The sequence below is a fragment of the Giraffa tippelskirchi genome, chromosome X (assembly GCF_054371585.1).
Source record: "Giraffa tippelskirchi isolate mGirTip1 chromosome X, T2T-mGirTip1v1.2.pri, whole genome shotgun sequence".
Taxonomy (NCBI): domain Eukaryota; kingdom Metazoa; phylum Chordata; class Mammalia; order Artiodactyla; family Giraffidae; genus Giraffa; species Giraffa tippelskirchi.
In genome coordinates this window covers 26,833,236-26,847,252 of record NC_137289.1, presented here as the reverse complement: position 1 = coordinate 26,847,252, position 14,017 = coordinate 26,833,236, and positions in this window count along the sequence as shown.

Genomic DNA, 14,017 nt, shown 5'->3' with positions numbered 1-14,017 from the left:
TGCTGATGGTGATTGCAGCCATGAAGTTAAAAGACACTTACTCCTTGGAAGGAAAGTTATGACCAACCTAGATAGCATATTTAAAAGCAGAGACATTACTTTGCCAACAAAGGTCTGTCTAGTCAAGGCTATGGTTTTTCCAGTGGTCATGTATGGATGTCAGAGTTGGACGGTGAAGAAAGCTGAGCACTGCAGAATTGATGCTTTTGAACTGTGGTGTTGGAGAAGACTCTTGAGAGTCCCTTGGACTGCAAGGAGATTCAGTCAATCCATCCTAAAGGAGATCAATCCCGGGTGTTCATTGGAAGGACTTATGTTGAAGCTGAAACTCCAATACTTTGGCCACCTCATGCGAAGGGTTGACTCATTGGAAAAGACCCTAATGCTGGGTAGGATTGGGGGCGGGAGGAGAAGGGGACGACAGAGGATGAGATGGTTGGATGGCATCACTGACTCGATGGACATGGGTTTGGGTAAGCTCCGGGGGTTGGTGATGGACAGGGAGGCCTGGCGTGCTGCAATTCATGGGGTCACAAAGAGTCAGACACGACTGAGCAACTGAACTGAACTGAACTGAACTGACCTGAGAGAAAAAGATTGCCTAATGGAAGCATTGATGAAAGAACAGGATGGTGAGAGGTTTTACATTTCCATCCTTAGTTCTCCCCTATTTATGCTTTGGGATAATGATCACCTGTCCCTTTCTCCAAATAAATCTACAGTTTAATCTTGCTTTGCAGGTGTCTTCAGTGTAAAGTCAGGACAGTGCAAAAGCCTTGCTACTGTAAGGCATTGACAAAAATGCATACAAGGTGACTCCCTTACCCTCAGCATTCAGTCTTCCAGGCCTTTCTGCCTTTCCTCCTCCAGATCCCCAGGAAAGATAGACTATAATCTAAGGCCTCCTTTCACTTTTTCCTGTGAGTTTCAAAGCAAAACCCTGCCCAATGTTGTTGTATAGCAGCAAACAGGAATGACTAACACTAATTTTATGGGCCTAGGGCTCATTGTTTCTCTAGAAATGTACACACACTTGGACCTGGACTTTCATTATTTCCATTCCCCAAAATAGTTTTAATAGCTGAGAACTAACAAACACAGTAGCTAAAAACCTCAGAAAAAAGCTGCTCATGAAACAAAACAGTCACCTGAAAAATACATACAACTATAATAAGAGACAGATAGAACCAGACAACAATACTATTTCAATCCTTTATTTCCTTAAAAATATTATCATGCTCCACACTGAGAATCTCCCAACCTCCACATGGTTTCCATACCAGATGCCCTGAGGAAGGGGAGGGGCTTAGGGAGCCCTACCTTCTTGAGTACCATCAATAAAGTACTCTATATCTGCCCCCAGAGGCCTGGCATGCTGCAGTTCATGGTGTCACAAAGAGTCGGACAGGACTGAGCGACTGAACTGAACTGACTGATACCACCCCCCCAAAAAAATTATCATGGTTATTTATCCCAGACCTGTTGTAAGCTCCATAGATACAGAAGTGAACAAATCAATGTTCCTACCTCATGGAACTTACTTTCTAATTTCCTTCATCTTGTATGCTTGTGCCATTCTATGCATTGTACTGAGGCAATTCGATCCACTCTCATGGCTTTGTTTGGTCGATCTCCTATCAGTAATTGATATGTTAACAGCCTATGCAACTCCACTTTAGGCAATGAAGTGGAGTGTTCGTCTATCAGCTGTGTCCGATTCTTTGCAACCCCATGGAATGTGGCCCACCAATCTCCTCTGTCCATGGAATTCTCCAGGCAAGAATACTGGAGTGGGTTGCCATGCCCTTCTCCAGGGAATCTCCCTGACCTAGGGATTGAACCCAAGTGGCCCACATCACAGGAAGATTCTTTACCATCTGAGCCACCAGGGAAGCCCACCTTTAGGCAGAGCTAACCCCTAAAACCAAACTCAAACTTATTCACTTATGAATCATCTATCTTCATTAGGCACTCTTTTGGGCTTGGGAGATACAGCAGAAAAGGATACAGATGTGTTACCCTTGTTCTCATGGATTCTACCACTTACTGGGAGGGATGAATATTAAACAATGGTTCAGATAACTATAAGTAAAGTATTAGGAGTTCTAAGAGTGAAAATTACAGAATACTGTGGTAGTAAATAAATGAGAAAGGGGACTTAACATCTTTGAGCAATAATTTTGGGTAAGACTTAAAAGATAACAAAGAATTAACCAAACCAAGAGATTAAGAATTAAAGTTCAGAGGACTTCCCTGGTGGTCTAGTGGTTAAGACTCTATGCTTCAGTGCAGGGGACATGCGTTCAATCCCTGGTCCGGGAACTGAGATCCACATGCCATGGAGTGGCCAAATAATAATAATAGTAATGATGATAATGATAATGATAATAATATTCAGGGTGAGGAAACAGGATGTGTGAAAACACTGAGATACTATTGATATCTCCCTATAGGCTCTCTCCTTACAAATGTCTCTCAATCAAATTTCACGTGTCTAACACTGAGCTCATTGTTGTCTCCCCAAATTGCACCTTCTCCTGTAGTCATCCTTTAAAATTCTCTCCTTTTCTCATTCTACATACTGTCCATCCATCCCTTCTGTTCTCTGTTGTTCCTTTTATGTATCTCAATTCTGTTCCCTCTTCACCATCTCCAAGGCAGCAATCTCAGTTTCACACTCTTAGTATCTTTCAACAATATTCTTAAAACATTCTTACAACTGATTTTCCTACAAAGTTTTCGCTCACCTATCCTTTCCCCTTACAGTTGACAGAATAAAAGAGTTCAAAAATATTAAATTCTTCACTAGCTTTGTATTACCTGTAGAATAAAATAGAAACCCCTGTAGAAAGTACCTAAGGCATTCCCTGATTTGCCCCTGCCTACTTCTCCAGCTTCATCTCTTATCATGCTTCCTCTTATACCCTTAGATACAGTCAAATGAAAATACTTGCAGCTTCCTATTGTATCATACTTAATTTTCTTTAAGCCTTCTAGAATCCCATTTTTTTTTTCCTCTGTGTTTTTCTATTGCCTTGAATAATACTGGGTCCTCAGTAAATGTTGGAAGGGAGGGATATAGGAATAGAAAAAGAATAGAGTCAAGGAAGGAAAGAAAAGAGAAAAAAAGGAAATTTGAGGTGGTTTAGAAAAAATGTTGAATGATAGATTCATAATAGGCTATTAATGGAAAAATAATGATATTTAGGGTAGCATATGTTGGCATTCTTCTCTGGTTGTATAGGAAAATAATGTCTTTTTTGGCACTGTAGAGATTCATTGCAGAGATCCCCAGTTTGGTTCAGTGTTTCATTCTTTATATTCTACTGATTCTTTGTATTTGCGTAGTGTTTTCTTGAGAGAAAGGGAAACAATAATAATAATTTTAGTTCTTGTCTCATAACTAAACTCTAAATTAAGAAGGCCAATTTTGCATTGTCAAGGTTTCAAAAATAGAGAAATTGGGAGATAATACATGATTTTTCCCAGGTCACATACCTATATGGCATCAGTGGTAGCACACACAAAAAAAAGATCTATTTATTAAAGTCTTGAATTTTTTTTAGCAAATCAGTGTACCACCATGGTTCTCTTCTCTTAAACATCAATTGCAATTTTTTTTTCAATTATTGAAGAAGTTTTTTCTAGTACAGTGAATACTTTCACCTGATTTCAAGAAGAATCAAGCAATAACATGGAGGGCTGAAGTCTGAAAATTCAGGGCTAAGGAAATTACATCTTCTCTTAGTGACAGATATTTTAGCTTTAGAAAGGGTGAGATACTGGGGAAGAGAGAGATGAAGAAATCTTTTCCTTTTAGTAAGCATTTCTGTGATCTCTTAATATACAACTTAGCAAATAGCTATTTCTATGAAGTTACAATTATCCTTTACGACCTTTTGAGGTTATATATTATAGTTGTAGATAGCTGGGCTTAGTTTCAATTTAGGGAGTTCAATAAAGATGGGAACCCATTATTTCTGTACCAGTTAAGAGGAGATTTATTTTCCAAAATGAAGACCTACCATGCATATTTTAGAGAACGTAACGAAGATGTCTTTCTGTGGAAGTTCTTTCCTAATCAACAAGGTCCAGATACATTTTTGACACCTTTTGGAAAAGTGAATAACCCACAGAAACATTCCTTATGCAAGAGCATTCCAATTCATTCAACTGAAAATTTCTGTACTTTCTATTCATAGTAATTCTGGAATAATTGGAAGCTGCTTATCAGGCATTTTTTCACCTTCATGCTATACCATTGATTCCAAATGCTAATATCTTTGCTCTAGTCAGGATTCAAAATTTCTAAGAGTAGTTTCATCTTTCTCTCTTCCATGGGAATATCATTGCCAGGACTTTTGTAATTCTCCATAAAATTCCAAATGAAATCACAGGAGGTGCTCACAAGTGATTAAAGTGAAAAACTACTGCTATTTCTTAGGAGGTACCTGCCCTAATTTCTAGGAAAATGTAAAATTGACTTTTAATCAATGGGTCAGCAGAAGAGCTTTGGTATACTTAGTGCCTCAAGAAAAATTAGATTTAAATTGTCTTGAAGATAACCCTACTGGAAACAATGAGAACAACAAAATAATGCAAAACAAAACAACAATGAAATAGTAGAAATCCTGTTATCAGGCTCCAGAGCTGTATTTTTTAAATATTTCCCATTTATATTGCACCTATCAGGCCAATGCTTCCCTAGGTGCCTTATGATAAAAAAAAAAAACAACAAAAAAAAAACGCAAGTTAAGACCAACAGCTAAAGTAAAAATCCTCAGAACTGTGATTATATTACCCCTTTCAGAATTCTCAGACTTTCTCCTAACTCTCCACAGAAAAACAATGGAAAATATTTCTCCCCTCAAAACACAAACATATTTTGCAACAAGCTTTGAATATTAGAATTGATGGCAGTAAAGGAGTCATTTAAATTTTTCAATTTCTTTCCAATGTAGGGAGTAAGATTTTGAACCTAGAACAGTTAAGTAAATATTTAGCCATCCCATTCTTTGAATTGTGGGAGAAAAATTATTGTGTTTTTACATATAGTTAATAGTTTTTCATAAACAAATAGTACTTCATTGAATTCTGACTTTGTGTTAGACCTCAGGGCACAAAGATGTATAAGATGACTACCCTAAAGATATATAAGGCAGAAAATACAATTTACAAAAGAGTATAAATGCTGTGAAGAGCCGACACACGGGAAAAGACCCTGATGATCGGAAAGATTGAGGGCAAAAGGAGAAGAGGGCAGCAGAGGATAAGATGGATGGATAGCAACACTGACTGAATGGACACGAATATGAGCAAAGTCTGGGAGATAATGAAGGACAGAGGAGCCTGGTATACTGCAGTCCACAGGGGTTGCAAAGAGTTGGACACAACTTAGCAACTGAACAATGACAACAATTGGTTCTGAATAGGAAATGGAGACAAAACTTAGGGAAGATGGCAGTTATTAATCAAGTACTGACCATTCTGGGATGATTGTTGCAGAGGCTGTGGATTAGTATTCTGCTGCCATGTATCATCTAGCCATTCTCTGTTTGTGTATTTAAACTCTCACAAGTGAGGACCCTCGAGTACTGGATATAGCTGGTAGTGAAAAGATGAACCTGAAAACTTTTCACCCACACCAATACATTCTCTCATGGCACTCCAAGGATTCCCCAAACTCTCAGTTTCAGCCTGTTCTTCCAGACTTTTATGCAAGTGTATTTGCCAACATAGGGGTGTGCAACATATTTTATTTAATGTGAAACTTTCATATCTTGATTTATATATTTTAAAAGAGGCAGGTCAGGTGGTCTGGTATTCACATTTCTGGAAGAATTTTCCACAGTTTATTGTGATCCACACAGTCAAAGGCATTGGCATAGTCAATAAAGCAGAAATAGATGTTTTTCTGAAACTCTCTTGCTTTTTCGATGATCCAGTGGATATTGGCAATTTGATCTTTGCTTCCTCTGCCTTTTCTAAAACCAGCTTGAACATCTGGAAGTTCACAGTTCAGGTATTGCTGAAGTCTGGCTTGGAGAATGTTAAGCATTACTTTACCAGCGTGTGAGATGAGTGCAATTGTCCGATAATTTGAGCATTCTTTGGCATTGCCTTTCTTTGGGATTGGAATGAAAACTGACCATTTCCAGTCCTGCGACCACTGCTGAGTTTTCCAAATTTGCTGACATATTGAGTGCAGCACTTTCACAGCATCATTTTTTAGGATTTGAAATAGCTCTACTGGAATTCCATCACCTCCATTAGCTTTGTTCGTAGTGATGGGTTCTAAGGCCCACTTGACTTCACATTCCAGGATGTCTGGCTCTAGGTGAGTGATCACACCATCGTGATTATCTGAGTCGTGAAGATCTTTTTTGTACAGTTCTTCTTCATATTTTCACCACCTCTTCTTAATATCTTCTGCTTCTGTTATGTCCCTACCATTTCTGTCCTTCATTGAGCCCATCTTTGCATGAAATGTTCCCTTGGTATCTCTAGTTTTCTTGAAGAGATCTCTAGTCTTTCCCATTCTATTGTTTTCCTCTATACTGCAGTGCAAATTCTTCAAACTTGATCTTCTTTTTTGATTGGTCTTTGGCTGTTCTTGGTCTTTTACATATCTATTAAAATTTTAGAAAATGTTGATTTCTACAATCTCCCTAATTGAGATTTTCTTTGGAATTACATTGAATCTATAGATCAGTACAGGAAGAACTTGCATCTTTGAAATATTGCATCTTCCAATTCATGAGCAGAGGATATATCCCTCTATATACTTAGGTTTTCTTTGATTTATCTTCATAACATTTTATGGATTGCTGCATAGAAGTCTTCCACAATTTTCAATGTTTGTTTTCCCCCAAGATATTTGATTTTTTTTCATGTAATGATAAATCATTAATGATAATCATCTACAATGATAATCATCTCTCTCATATCTCTATAAAAAGTTTTTGTTTTGTTGTTCTAAATAGAATTAATTTTTTAAAATTGCATTATATGCAGAAACAATAAGTATGCTTCCAATGATTGATTTTTTGATTATTTTGCATTTATCACATATTTATTGTTAGCAGAGGGCATGAGAATTTGATTTCTTCCTTTCCAGTTACTTAATATTATGTCTTTTCCTTTCCTTATTACATTGCTTAGGACATTCACTTCAATGTTCAAGATTAGTAGTAGTTGACTAAAGGGAATGCTCTGGGAGCTAAGTCCTAATATTTTAATTGTATATTAAAAATGCCTTTATTTACTTTAATTTCATATATTTTAGAATATCCATCTTAAAAAAAGCAGTAGTAATTGTTACAGGCATGCTTGTATTTTCTAGATCACAAAGGTAAACATTAATCATCTCAGTTTTAAGTATAATGTTTGCTGTTAGTTTTGAAAGCTTCCCTTTATAAGATTAAAGAAGTTCTACTCATTTTCTGGTTCAATAATTTTTTTTAGACTACAAATAAGTGTAATATTTTATCAAATATTTTCAACCTTCATTAAGATATTCATGTGATTTTTCTCCTTAAAAGTATTATTTTGGTATATTACATTAGTTTTTAAATGTTTAATCAATCTTAGATTCCTGGAAGAAAGCAATTTGGTTATGAGGTGTTATTTTTTTATATTACTGAATTTATTTTGTTAAATGATGTTTCAAATTTTTGCATTAATATCTATGAGTGACAGAAGTTTATAATTGATCCTTACTTGTAATCCGCCTGTCATATTTTGTTACCAAGATGATTCTGGCATACTATATAACAAATTGGGAAAGAGGTTCTTAATTTTTTATTCTTCATAAGAATTTGTGTAAGATTAAAATAATTTTTCTTTAAATATCTGATCAATTTCATCATGTCATTCATCAATATCTGGAATTTTTTGTGGGAAAATTTTCAAACTATACAGCAATTCTTTTAATATATATAAGAACATTTATAATTCCTATTTATTGCTGCATCCATTTTATAATATATTGCCTGATAATCAGTCCATTTCATGTAAATATTTTAAGTATCAGCATGAAGTTGTTCACAACATTATGTTATGATTTTTTAATAACTATGAGATTTGTAGTAAAGTCCCCTTTTGTATTTGTGCTGTTGTTTATGTGTGCCTTCTCCATATTATTCTTGATTAGTCTCATAAGATCCTATATACTTTAATAGCTTTTTAAAAAAGAAAAAGCCTTTGACTATGTTCATCTCAATTTTAAATTTCTCTCCTATTTTTATTTTGGTGTAATTTTTTTTCTCATAGTTTCATTGCATTAAATTTGTTCCTATTTTTTATAATAGTTATTGAGAACATCTCTTTTAGACAGAGTGTTGGTAGAACATGCACCTGTCAATAAGTACAATGAAAACTCTTAAATTTAGGCAGTGTTTCTACTGTTGTAATAAGAACAAATATATATACATGTATAAGCTATAAAATATCAATGACTGCATATACAAAATCATGCTCTTATATTTTCACTTAAAACTACCATTGCTTTAATCCTGAGTTTTGGCACCAAACAAAACAAGCAATAAATAAATAAAATTGGTATTGCATAATATAAAGATGAATGATAAATGATAAAATTTGTTCCTATAAATTTACAAAATTTACTTTCTCTCTTCCATGGGAATATCATTGCCAGGACTTTTGTAATTCTCCATAAAATTCCAAATGAAATCACAGGAGGTGCTCACAAGTGATTAAAGTGAAAAACTACTGCTATTTCTTAGGAGGTACCTGCCCTAATTTCTAGGAAAATGTAAAATTGATTAAAAATTATCATTTAAAATTATAATTAATTTGTTCTACTTAGAACCACAATTTCCCCATTATAATTAATAAGTAATAAGATATTTTAAAGGCAAAAACTTTATATATTTGTACTTGTAATAGCATATTTCTCTTGCTTTTTGATTAAGGGGCTCCACATTTCCATTTTGCACTTGGACCCACAAATTATGTCAGTGGTCTTGCCTGGATATAAATCCTTTATCAGCTATGCTTTGCAAATATTTTCTCCCAATCTGTGACTTGCCTTTTCACTTTTTAAAGTGTCTTTTGAAGAACAAAAGTTGAAAATTTATTGAAACAAGTTTATTTTTTTAAATGCTCACTGTTTTATACTTTAGTGTCTTATTTGATATTTCCCTAACCTAAAGCCACAAGGATATTCTTTTTCACTTACTTCTAGAATTTTTATATTTCTGGCTCCCGTGTTTGGGTCTACCATCCATTTTGAGTTAATTTTTGTTCATGATGAAAAATAAAGGTTGATCTCCATTTTTTTTTTCTGACATGATAAACAATTAGTCTAGCATCATTTGCTGAAAAGATTGTCCTTTCTCCTTTGAATTATCTATCACTTTTGTAAAAATCAATTGATAATACAGAGTGGGTCTATTTCTTGACTTTGTATTCTGTTCCATTGATCTATATGTCTATATTTACACCAATTCTATGCTGTCTTGATTCCTGAAGCTTGGTAATAAGTCTTGAAATCAGAAAGTGTAAATTCTCCTTGTTCTATTTTAAAATTGTGTTTTACTCTTCCAGGTACTTTGTATTTCCATCAAATTGTAGAATATGTTCACCATGCTCTCTTTTCTACCCTAATTTTTATTAAATTGTGTTAAACCTATAGATTAAACTTGAGAATCACTGATACCTTAATAACTTTGAATCTTTTCATTCATAAGCATAGTATATCCTCCATTTATTTCGGTCTACTTTAATTTCCAAAGCTAGTGGAGGTGATGGAATTCCAGTTGAGCTATTTCAAATCCTCAAAGGTGATGCTGTGAAAGTGCTGCACTCAATATGCCAGCAAATTTGGAAAACTCAGCAGTGGCCACAGTACTGGAAGAGGTCAGTTTTCGTTCCAATCCCAAAGAAAGGCAATGCCAAAGAATGCTCAAGCTACCACACAATTGCACTCATCTCACACACTAGTAAAGTAATGCTTAAAATTCTCCAAGCCAGGCTTCAGCAATACCTGAACCGTGGACTTCCAGATGTTCAAGATGGATTTAGAAAAGTCAGAGGAACCAGAGATCAAATTGCCAACATCTGCTGGATCATCGAAAAAGCAAGAGAGTTCCAGAAAAATATCTATTTCTGTTTTATTGACTATGCCAAAGCCTTTGACTGTGTGGATCACAATAAACTGTGGAAAATTCTGAAAGAGATGGGAATACCAGACCACCTGACCTGTCTCTTGAGAAACCTGTATGCAGGTCAGGAAGCAACAGTTAGAATTGGACATGGAACAACAGACTGGTCCCAAATAGGGTAAGGAGTATGTCAAGGTTATATATTGTCACCCTGCTTATTTAACTTCTATGCAGAGTACATCATGAGAAATGCTAGGCTGCAGGAAGCACAAGCTGGAATCCAGATTGCCAGGAGAATTATCAATAACCTCAGATATGCAGATGACACCACCCTTATGGCAGAAAGTGAAGAAGAACTAAAGAGTCTCTTGATGAAAGTGAAAGAGGAGCGTTAAAAAGTCAGCTTAAAGCTCAACATTCAGAAAACGAAGATCATGGCATCTGGTCCCATAACTTCATGGCAAATAGATGGGGAAACAGTGGAAACAGGGGCTGACTTTATTTTTTTGGGCTCCAAAATCACTGCTGATGGTGATTGCAGCCATGAAATTAAAAGACACTTACTCCTTGGAAGGAAAGTTATGACCAACCTAGACAGCATATTAAAAAGCAGAGACATTACTTTGCCAACCAAGGTCTGTCTCTTCAAGGCTATGGTTTTTCCAGTGGTCATGTATGGATGTGAGAGTTTACTATAAAGAAAGCTGAGCGCTGAAGAACTGTTGCTTTTGAACTGTGGTGTTGGAGAAGACTCTTGAGAGTCCTTTGGACTGCAAGGAGATCCAACCAGTCCATCCTAAAGGAGATCAGTCCTGGGTGTTCATTGGAAGGACTGATGTTGAAGCTGAAACTCCAATACTGTGGCCACCAGATGCAAAGAGTTGACTCATTGGAAAAGACCCTGATGCTGGGAAAGATTGAGGGCAGGAGGAAAAGGGGATGACAGAGGATGAGATGGTTGGATGGCATCACCGACTTGATGGAAATGGGTTTGGGTGAACTCAGGGAGTTGGTGATGTACAGGGAGGCCTGGCATGTTGTGATTCATGGGTTTGCAAAGAGTTGGACACGACTGAGCAACTGAACTGACTGACTTTAATTTCTGTTAACAATAATTTATATCTTCTAGCACAGAGGTCTTGCATTTATTCAGTCCTGGTATTGTATGCTTTTCAATGATATTATAAATGGTGTATTTTAAAGTTTTACTTCCTAATCATTTGTTGCTAGTATATAGAAAGAGAATTCATTTCTGTATACTTTTTATCTTGTGACTGTGCTAAACATTAATTTTCTCCAGTACCATTGGTGTAGATTCCTTAAGATTTCTATGTTGGTATGTCAAATGGTAATAGAGAGTTTTGTGCCTTTTCCAGTCTGAATATCTGACTTGTTGTTGTTGTTCAGTCGCTAAGTTGTGTCTGACTCTTTGCCACCCCATGGACTCCAGCACACCAGGCTCCTCTGTCCTTGACTGTCTCTTGGAGTTTGCTCAAATTCATGTCCATTGAGTAGGTAATGCTATCTAACTATCTTATCCTCTGCTACCCCTTCTCCTTTTGTCTTCAATCTTTCCCAGCCTCAGGGTCTTTTTTAATGATCAGCTCTTTGCATCAGGTGGCCAAAGTATTGGAGCTTCAGCTTCAGCATCAGTCCTTCCAATGAATATTCAGGGTTGATTTTCTTTAGGATTGACTGATCTCCTTGTAGTCCAAGGGACTCTCAAGAGTCTTCTCCAGCAGCAAAATTTGAAAGGATCGATTCTTTGGTCCTCAGCCTTCTTAATGGTCCAACTCTCACATTTGTATATGACTACTGGAAAAACCATAGCTTTGACTATATCTTACTATTTTTTTCTTATTCAAATGAATAGGACAGACAATAAAATATTGTAGAGTTGATAAGATCAGATATCTCTCACCTGTTCCCTAACTTAGAGTGAAAGCATAAATTCTTTCAACAACATATATAAACCCTGTACATTTTTTATAAGTGTCTTTTGTGTGGTTGAACAAATTATCTTGTATTCCTAATATGATGTAAACAGTTTAAATCATGTATTGGTGTTGAAGTGTTCATATAACTTTTCTCCATATACTTTGATGATCATTTGATTTTCTCTTCAATTCTTTTAATTTGGAGAATTAAATTGATTAAAATTTGAAAAATAACCTTGAATTTTTAGTAACTGAACAATAACCTTGAATTTGTGACACAATTTCTCATGAGTTATGATGTATTATCCCCTTTATAGAACGGTAGATTCAGTCTACTAGTTTCACTAAGTAATTTTGAATCTCTGTTCAAAAGGAATATTGTTTATAGCTTTTTTTTTCTTGTAATGCAATACCTAGTTTTGATACTAGGTTATTGCTAGCTTCATAAAATGAGTTGAGATATTTTCCCTTCTTTCGTAATTTCTAGAAGACTTTGTATAGAGTAAGTGTTATTTCTTCCTTAAATGTTCAATAGATTACTAGTGTAGCATAATAATCTGGAGTATAATTTGTGGAAATTTATTTTTATGATGTATTCTATTAATTTTATAAATAAAAATTTATTCAGTTTTTCTATTTTATCTGAATGATCATTTAATTTGCATATTTCAAGGAATTTGTTTCAACTAATTTGTACTTATTGTTGTAAAATTTTCCTTATGTTTCCTAATATTCCTTTTCATCTCTACCATGTCTATATTAATATCCCCTCTTTCAAACAGATATTGGAGATATGTATTGCTTTCCTTCACAATACTGGCTATAAGTTGATGACATTTATTGATCTTTTTAAGAATCAGTTTTTTGATTCACTGATTTCCTCTATTGTATGTCCAATTACTATTTTATTTAGTTCTGCCTTTATTATATTTTTTTCTTCACATCTGCATTGTATGCCTTCATTTTTTTCTCTTTCTAGCTTCTTAAGGTGAAAGCTTTAGTAATTGATTTATTATTTTATTTTTGTTTTGATAGGAGCTGTTAATGCTACTAATTTATTTCTGAGTACTGCATCTCAGAAATTTTGGTAATCTGTATTTTCACTCACTTCAAAATATTTTCTAATTTCCCTGGTTATTGCTTCTTTGATTCAGAAGCTGTGTGGTAGTGGGTTGTTTAAATTCCAAATACTTAAGAATTTTCCTTCTCTTGTTATTACCTTATTTTTTCCAGTTATGATCAGAAAATATTATTTAAATAATTTTAATTATTTTAAAGTCAAGTTAAATTTAATATCCCAGAATATGATCTGTATTGCAGAATATTCTATTTGTACTTGAAAAAAATGTGTATGATGCTGATGTTGATTGAAATATTCTATAAATATCAGTTAGATAAATCTCTTAGTAGTGTTGTACAAATCTTCTAATTTTTCTATCAAATACTAAGACTGACATACAGATTTCTCAGGAGGCAGGTCAGGTGGTATGGTATTCATATCTCTTGAAGAATTTTCCACAGTTTCTTGTGATCCACACAGTCAAAGGTTGGCATATTCAATAAAGCAAAAGTAGATGCTTTCCTGGAACTCTCTTGCTTTTTCGATGATCCAGCGGATGTTGACAATTTGATCCCTGGTTCCTCTGCCTTTTCTAAATCCAGCTTGAACATCAGGAAGTTCACAGTTCACGTACTGTTGAAGCCTGGCTTGGAGGATTTTGAGTATTAGTTTGCTTGTGTGTGAGATGAGTGCAATTGTGTGGTAGTTTGAGCATTCTTTGGCATTGCCTTTCTTTGGGATTGGAATGAAAACTGACCTCTTCCAGTCCTGTGGCCACTGCTGAGTTTTCCAAATTTGCTGGCATATTGAGTGCAGCACTTTAACAGTGTCATCTTTTAAGATTTGAAATAGCTCAACTGGAATTCCATCAGCTCCACTAGCTTTGTAGTGATGCT